The sequence below is a fragment of the Adiantum capillus-veneris genome, chromosome 7 (genome assembly GCF_014529385.1).
Source record: "Adiantum capillus-veneris isolate H3 chromosome 7, ASM1452938v2, whole genome shotgun sequence".
Classification (NCBI taxonomy): domain Eukaryota; kingdom Viridiplantae; phylum Streptophyta; class Polypodiopsida; order Polypodiales; family Pteridaceae; genus Adiantum; species Adiantum capillus-veneris.
The window spans coordinates 99,680,737-99,688,567 of NC_140937.1; the positions used below are offsets into that span (position 1 = coordinate 99,680,737).

General features: G+C 42.6%; 1 pseudogene; it reads left to right on the forward strand.

Moving 5' to 3' along the window:
- The first annotated feature begins 5,598 nt into the window (after positions 1 to 5,598).
- LOC147454320 (small ribosomal subunit protein eS4-like) lies at positions 5,599 to 6,602 on the forward strand (annotated as a pseudogene).
- Positions 6,603 to 7,831: the final 1,229 nt, after the last annotated feature.

A 7,831-nucleotide genomic window follows, 5' to 3' on the forward strand; every position in this document is an offset into this window, starting at 1 on the left:
CTTGAAGGTGGTTTGCACATCTGTTTATAGTTGGGAAATAGAAGCTTACAAATCAAAGGAGATGCCTTATTGATCGTGAAGCAAGTATTGGGAGTATGGAAGAATAAGAATACAAAACTAAAGAATTTATGCTTCAAGGTGAAATCATTGGTAATAAAGTTTGAAGCATGGAGTTTGTAGCATATTGAGAGGTCTCAAAATGAAGAAGCTAATGATACTGCCCAAGAAATGATCACTTGTGTGTTTGTGTTGAAGGAAAATGCCCCTTTATATCATGGGAGGGAAGTGTGATCAAAGGAGATGGATTTTCTGTTGACAGGTGTTTTACCTGAAGGTCTACTATCCTCCAAAAAGTATGCTTTTATAAGAAAAGCTAGGAAGTATAAAATTCTTAATGACGTGCTTTACATAAAAGGAAGTGATTTCGCATCGTGTGCCCTGGAAATAGAAAATTTACAAGAGTTTGGAAGAAAATCATGAGGGATCTTGTGGAGGCCATTTCGCCATGTTGCATAAAATTTTGCAAGAAGGCTATGTGTGGCCTTCACTGGGATATTAACCACTGGTGCAAGTCTTGTTTGCCTTGTCAAAAAATGGGAAAGATAATTTTGAAGCATGAATTACGAAAGACAATTCTAGCTTTTGATGTGTTTGAAAAATGGGGTCTTGATGCTATTGGAACCTTACCCATGACTAGAAAAAGGAATGCTTACATCTTGACAACAACGGATTATCTGTCATGTTTGGGAGAAGCCAAAGCTGTCAAACATACAGGAATTTAAGTTTGTGTATGAGCATATATGTTGCACATTTGGTGTGCCACTAGAGGTACTTTTTGATAGAGGACCGGGATTTAGAGGAGAGCTATTTGATTTCCTATGTGAGAAGCTTAATATACAATACATGTACAGTTTTTGTTATTATCCACAATGCAATGGTCTCAATGAGAGGTTCAATGGAGAGTTGGTGAAAATCTTGACAAAGATGACCCAGACACATGGGAAAACTTGGGATTCAAAGTTTTTTTGTGCATTATGGGCCTATAGAATTGCTATCAAAATGAGCACAAGACTTTCTCCTTACCACTTGGTATATGGCAAGGAAGCTTTATTTTCAATTGAAGTACTGATTCTTGCACTCAAATTGTTGTCATTGGAAGATGAATAGCAAACAAATACTTTGCAGAAAAGGCTATTGTATCTACAACGTTTGCAATTGGACAAAGTTTTAGCTTTAAGCTACTATGAAGAAGTGTCAAAGAAATCTCAGATAAAGTCCAATGAATATGTGAAAGATAATGAAATTGAAAAGGGTGATCTTGTGTTGTGATACAATAGTAAGTTGAACAATACCTTTTAGAAAAAGTTTCAAATCAAGTGGGAAGGTCTTTTTACTGTTGTGAACAAGTTTGACAATGGCACATATTAGCTGGAAGATTTGAGTGGTGGCACAACATAAATATTGTGTTAATGGATACATATTAAAGAAATATCTGGCATGTTTGACGAAAATTGTGATAGATGAGATGTTATCAATGGAGGAAGACACTCTGAAGACACCTCAAAATGTGAATGAGGTTTCTAGGAATGAGCTACAACAATCGCTCACTCTAGAAACCTCTACCTATCATGAATGATCAAGCACGCTAAGGGCCCCTGAAAAGCTATGTTAGATATTTTTTGGATGAGCATAAATTCATTAGACCATGCCAAAAATCTTGCTCACTAGCCTCATGTATATATGTGTACATAGCTCTGCAAGTCTTGGAAGTGACCGTGTAAAAAATTATGTACAAAGGTGTGGTTTTGCGATGGTCGGGGGCTGGATGTTTTGGGTTGTTTGATTCCCCAAGACATGCTTTTTAATAAATATTTTTTGTCGTGCTTTATAGCTCGTGAATCGGATTTGTACATCATGAGTTATGAGCATCCAAAGTGTGCGGTCTCAACATAGAAAGTGATTGCCGGTGCATGCGACAAAGGCAACTGGGCCAACTTGATGATTGGAATTGGAAATGCTCAGATTTAAGATTTTTAGAAGTGACAGAGATGATGAGCTCCAAGCCATGTGTTGTGGTGTGTCATTCGATGACCGGAGCGGCAAGCTATGCTTTGGGGAAGGTTATCCGAGAAGCTCTCTTGCTTGGGAGAGAAGCTAGAAATTAATTGGGCATAAGGGAGTTGGGAGGATTGGGAAGGAAGTTTCCATGTGGCATGGGAATTATCCCACATGGGAAGGGAAAAGAGGATAATGGGGGATATATAGGCTAAAGGGGAAACCCCCATTAGTTGTAACACTTTGTGGAGGAATCTCAAATCTTGAGCGAGATTTTCCGAGCAATTGCTAAAACGAGCAAGACTAGCCAAGGCACACTATACAAAACAAAAACCAAACAGGATTTTTTAGGTGCCTTCAAGCACAACAAAAAAAAAAACTAAAACATGATTACAACTAAATTTAATGGTAAAAGGATCACAAATTTTGACAGAAAAAACCCCTTGACCAAGGGTTTGGTAGATGTTTTCTTTGATTGGCTAGAACAATTGGAACCCATACAATGGCATGTTGATATTCCTCTTCTTGGAACTAGTTGCCCTCAGATATTGGAAGCTCATTTCTACCACCATTGGTCCTTGTTGGGAATAGTCGCACCATGATTCCAATGGATATAAATATCCTATTCCTACCTCCAAGACTTACAATAAAAGAGTAAGGTTGTTGCCACTCCAACAAATCTCATGAATAAGGAGAGTCTGGGAGCTTGAGATTCTCTTGACTTCTTCTTATCCTCTCTCTTTCTCTACCTCAAGTTATTGTGGATTGATGTACGATAACATACTATGCATTTTTAATTACTCTAGAGAAAACGGTGGAAACTTGAAAATAATTATATTATTGCAATGAGGCTATTCTTTTGAGAAAATCCACATCATGGTATAGATTAAAGTTTGGATCACACCATCATAGGTAGCCTTGTATCAGGGGCGGGGGGGTTAATGGTGTTGCCAAAGGTGGTGGCAACAAACGTGTCAAGGGATGTGGTAATGGTGGGGAATTATAAAGAGTGCTATGATAGAAGAGTATGCAAGCCTTGATAAAGCTATGGAAAATTTTCTTACTACAACTTTGTCCACATGCTAGTTCTCTTTCACCTACCCATATCGATAGAAACCTAGATTTAGTGTAATTAGTGTAGATTTAGAAACCTAGATTTTGAAACCTTCGTCATTTTCAACAACTATATAGTATAAACAAAACCCTTCAGAAATCTATTTGAAAGAGACATGAACTCTTTCATGCAGGGACCAGTGCTCGAAAAGAACTTTGTTCTGAAAACTTGAAAAACCTACCTACGAGAATTTTAGTGGTAAACTAACTAAATTTGAAGGTTTTTACACCAAATGACGCTAAATTTCTTCAAATTTTGTACGTTTTCTCACTTTCAAAATTTAAAATTTAGAGGTATATCTCAAAATTTGCAGTTGGGATTACACTAAACCTAGGTTTTTTTTCCAACCCGGCCTCCCCGTCTCTTTCTCTCTCCTCACTCTCTCTCAATCTCTTAAAAAGAAAAGTATGTAAAAGAGCTCACGGCAGTGTGGACTTTTTTTTTGAGAGATAAAGAGAGATGGAGGAGAGACAGAGACAGAGAGAGAGAGAGAGAGAGAGAGAGAGAGAGAGAGAGAGAGAGAGAGAGAGAGAGAGAGAGGAGGAGGAGGGGATCGCATATGGGCGAGGGAAGCCTGGAAGGGAAGAGGCTGAGGAGGCGGAGATCGTGCATGATGTAGGATCGACATATCTGTGCTGATGTGCGTCAAGCGACCTTGAACTCTGTCAGAAGTAGAGCTTCTACATGTTGACGCAGCCCGGCCTAATCTCGTGTCACACCATTGTTTTGGGGTTGCAGCTTGAGTAGGGTTTTCCCCAACCCAATTAAGCATTGAGTGTGAAGAATCATGGTGATTATTGGACTAAGCGAGGCAATGTAGGGACAGCACTTCCTCCTACGAGGCAAGAGTTTAGAACTTCTCATATTGGCTCACATTTAAATAAATTGTATTATTAATTGGAAAGATTCCCTCCCTCCTCAGCACCCTTTCACTTTTCTGATATGCACCTCTTCTGCGCACCATGCACCCCCCCGCAAGGGCCCCTCGCCTCTCTCAATAGCCCTCGACTACATCAATCATCCTATGAGCGACCATGATGCCAAGAGTCTTCGACTAACAACCTCACACGGCAGTTCTTCTTGTACAAGCCCACACGCCCTCGATGGTGACGACACGCATGAGAGAGAGTGCAATTCTCCGTAGTCTATCGCATGTGCAATGCTACGAATCTTGGGAAATTCCACAAGAAAAACGATTTTTCAATATTGTTGATACATACCTCTCTCTTAGTCATGCTCTCTCTTGGTCTGAAGCACATACTGGCATTGTCACATCACCTGCAACACTCTACCCTCTTGGATGGCAGCTTGCCATTAGCACCTGAATCACTCTTTGTGCTCATCCGCTTGCCACGATTGCTCATTTTCTTGTACGCCATCGCTCGTCTCTCTCTCTCTCTCTCTCTCTCTCTCTCTCTCTCTCTCTCTCTCTCTCTCTCTCTCTCTCTCTCTCTCTCTCTCTCTCTCTCTCTCTCTCTCTCTCTCTCTCTCTCTCTCTCTCTCTCTCTCTCTCTCTCTCTCTCTCTCTCTCTCTCTCTGTGCACCCGCCATGCAAGAGCTACGTAATGGGCTCAAAGGGTACCCCCAACTCCCTTTTCCTCATTCTGTGGAGCTCAAGGGAGAAAGTAATTACCACAGTGCTGATCATCACTGCATCTAGAGAAAGAGAGAGAGAGAATCAGGAAATGATAGAGAAGGCATTGCACCTCCACAACAGTGCCGTGCTCTACTAGCACCTTCCACCCCAGACCACAGCCGTCGCTCTCAAACCATTTGTCTCCCTTGCTCCGCCTTCTCGCACACAACTTCTCCAATTCTTTGAAGCCCCTGACCATGCACACCATGAGCTGGTTGGAATATCCTACTCTTGCACTCCAAGAGTGACAAGGGAAAAAAAACTCCCTCTCTCCCTTCACCTTCATGCTCTCCAATGGTGCTGCTATAAACACCCTATTCTAGTCCTTCTCGCTTGCCCAACACCCAGGCCTTCATGCCTACAACTTCCTCAAGTCCACTTTTCAGCACCCAAAGCCCTGCCTTGCCACCATTCCTTTGCATGCTTCAGACCAACGTGAGAGAGTGAGACAGGTTGCACACAAGTAGATTTTGTTTTTTTAGTTAGATGGTAATGCATGGGACGTCGCCCTCTGCGCGCTCTATCAATTTCCCTACCTCTCCTAATTGTCTGCCCGTCGCCCGCAATTGCCTACTTTTAGTGCTGCATCGCCTCACTTTCCCCTCTCTGTGCACCCTACTCTCTCTTGGTAAAAAAGAAACTCTCTGAAAGAGCGCGCGCCGGCGCGCGCTCTTTCAGAGAGTTTCTTTTTTACTGTGCAAGAGAGAGAGAGAGAGAGAGAGAGAGAGAGAGAGATAGAATTCTTTCAGCACCGGGTAGAGGAGGTGACGGCGTGCTCTAATAGCGTGAAGCCATGTTGGGCAGTCTCAAGAAACATCTCAAACATCTCAATTCCCCGAGGCACTCGATGCTTGACACCGCTGCTTCGAAGCTCGTGATGGATCCTTACCCCTTAAAGGTACTAAAATAGTCTCGCTCTCATACACGTATCTGCTTACCACGATCACACCCAATTGTTCCATTTTTCAATTCTGCGTGCGTCCTTCAATGGATTCAGAGTTAACTTATGCACAGAGAGTTTGCGTTTCTCTTGTCCCTCCTAAAATTTGTGCTGGGTCCAGCTCCTCTCTCGGTGGTGACTTTGCGCCCAAGCCCTCTGCTGGACCCCATAAGACAAGGGAATGTCTGCCAATGGTTGTCTCTTTGAGGAATCGACTGAAGTATACCTTGACCTATCGTGAAGTGGTTGCCATTGCATTGCAGCGACTCATATCTTTGGATGGGAATGTAAGGATGGACAAGTGTTACCTTGCTGGGTTTATGGATGTTGTGTCCATTGCAAAAACGGGAGAGAACTTCCATCTGCTTTATGATAGCAAGGGAAGATTCACTTTGCACTCCACGAGCGTTGAAGAGTCTAAGTACAAGCTATGCAAGGTCCGAGATGCCTCCTTCGGTGAGAAGGAGATTCCCAACATCACTACATTTGATAGGTGCACCATTCGTAATCCAGATCCCCTTATCAAGGCCAATGACACCATTAAAATTGAAATTAAGACCGGGAAGGTTGTAGAGTTCATTAAGTTTGACATTGGCAACATTGTTATGGTTGCTGGTGGTCGCAACTGAGGCTGGATTGGGATTATCAAGCACCATGAAAAGCATAAGGGAAGTTTTGAAGTTGTGCATGTACAAGATGCTATTGGTCAAGTGTTAGCCACCCCACTTGGCAATGTGTTTACTATTGGTAAAGGAAGCAAGCCTTGGATGACTCTACCAAGAGGCAAGGGTATTAAGCTGTTTATTGTTGAAGAAGCCAAGAAGAAAGAAGGAGCTCTAAAGGGAGCTGTGGCTTGAGTTTCTTTTTTGAGGAGGCTTCTCTTTTGTAGATTGATGTTGCCTTTTGAGGTATAGTACTAGGGTCTCTTGACAAGAAGAGTCTTTTGAACCTAGCTTGGCTTATGCTCATGTGAAACTCATTTTTGAGCTCAAGCAAATTTAGAATGCTACGATTTCTTTTACTTTTGGGACATTTTAAGATGAGTGTATCCAAGATTGTTATTAGGATTAAGGCAATGCTTTCGATATCTCGAATAAGGAATTTTGAAGAGGTGTATCTAAGTTTTGTATTGTGCTCTTATGGTGAGCAAGAGTCTTCAGAGCTGCTTTTTTTTTTTGAGAGAGAGAATATGTGCAGGAAAGCAATTAGTATCATAGAGAAAATGGAGAGAGAGAGAGAGAGAGAGAGAGAGAGAGAGAGAGAGAGATGGCCTCCGGCAAGTGCATGGTCACAGTGTTTCTGGAGCTGATGGTGGCGATGGCCGGACTGAGTGGTGCCGCAGCATAGCCGCATCCTTCGGCACTACAATGTGCATCCCTATTGAATCTGGTGCCAACCTACTAGGCTCTGACTCTCTATGTGTGAAGCTTACCTTGCCCAACCTATTTCTCACCACCTGCCTTGGCCTCAGCATCAACATCGCCCGCATAATCTTTGGCAACAACAAAAACTGCGTTTGATTGATCACCATTGCCTGCATGGACCTGCCTTAGCATGCACTGCTCTTCATTTATGGTCATTTGTAGTTAGATTTTTGCATGCTGAAATCAAGTTCTCCATCATGCTAGCTCGCTCATGTACTACTTTTTTGGCGAATTTGCATTGACGCTTCCTTCTTCTTTAAAAGAGAGAGAGAGAGAGAGAGAGAGAGAGAGAGGAGAAAAGAGGGTTTTTGTGTGTGCTGTTGTAGCCATCCCATCTCGTCAGCACTTTCCTCTCTCACCGACAAGCTGTGTAAAGTTTCCTCGCCATCACCTCTACCTCTGTCTTCTCGTCCATGCAAGTGCTTTTCGATATAGGTCATCCAATGCTTGGGTGTATCATGCAGCCTTATTGCTATAGTATGGGGTATTGTACGTGCAAGTGCCATCTTCGATCACTCAACCACAACCAATCCCAATCGTCTTCTTGCCATCGAACGAGATCTTGCCCCTGGTCTAGTGTGTGACTACTCTGCGTTTTGCATGAGTTGATGAATAGATGAGCAAGAAAGTGCCCAAGGCCAAACTCAAAACCACTCCCGAGT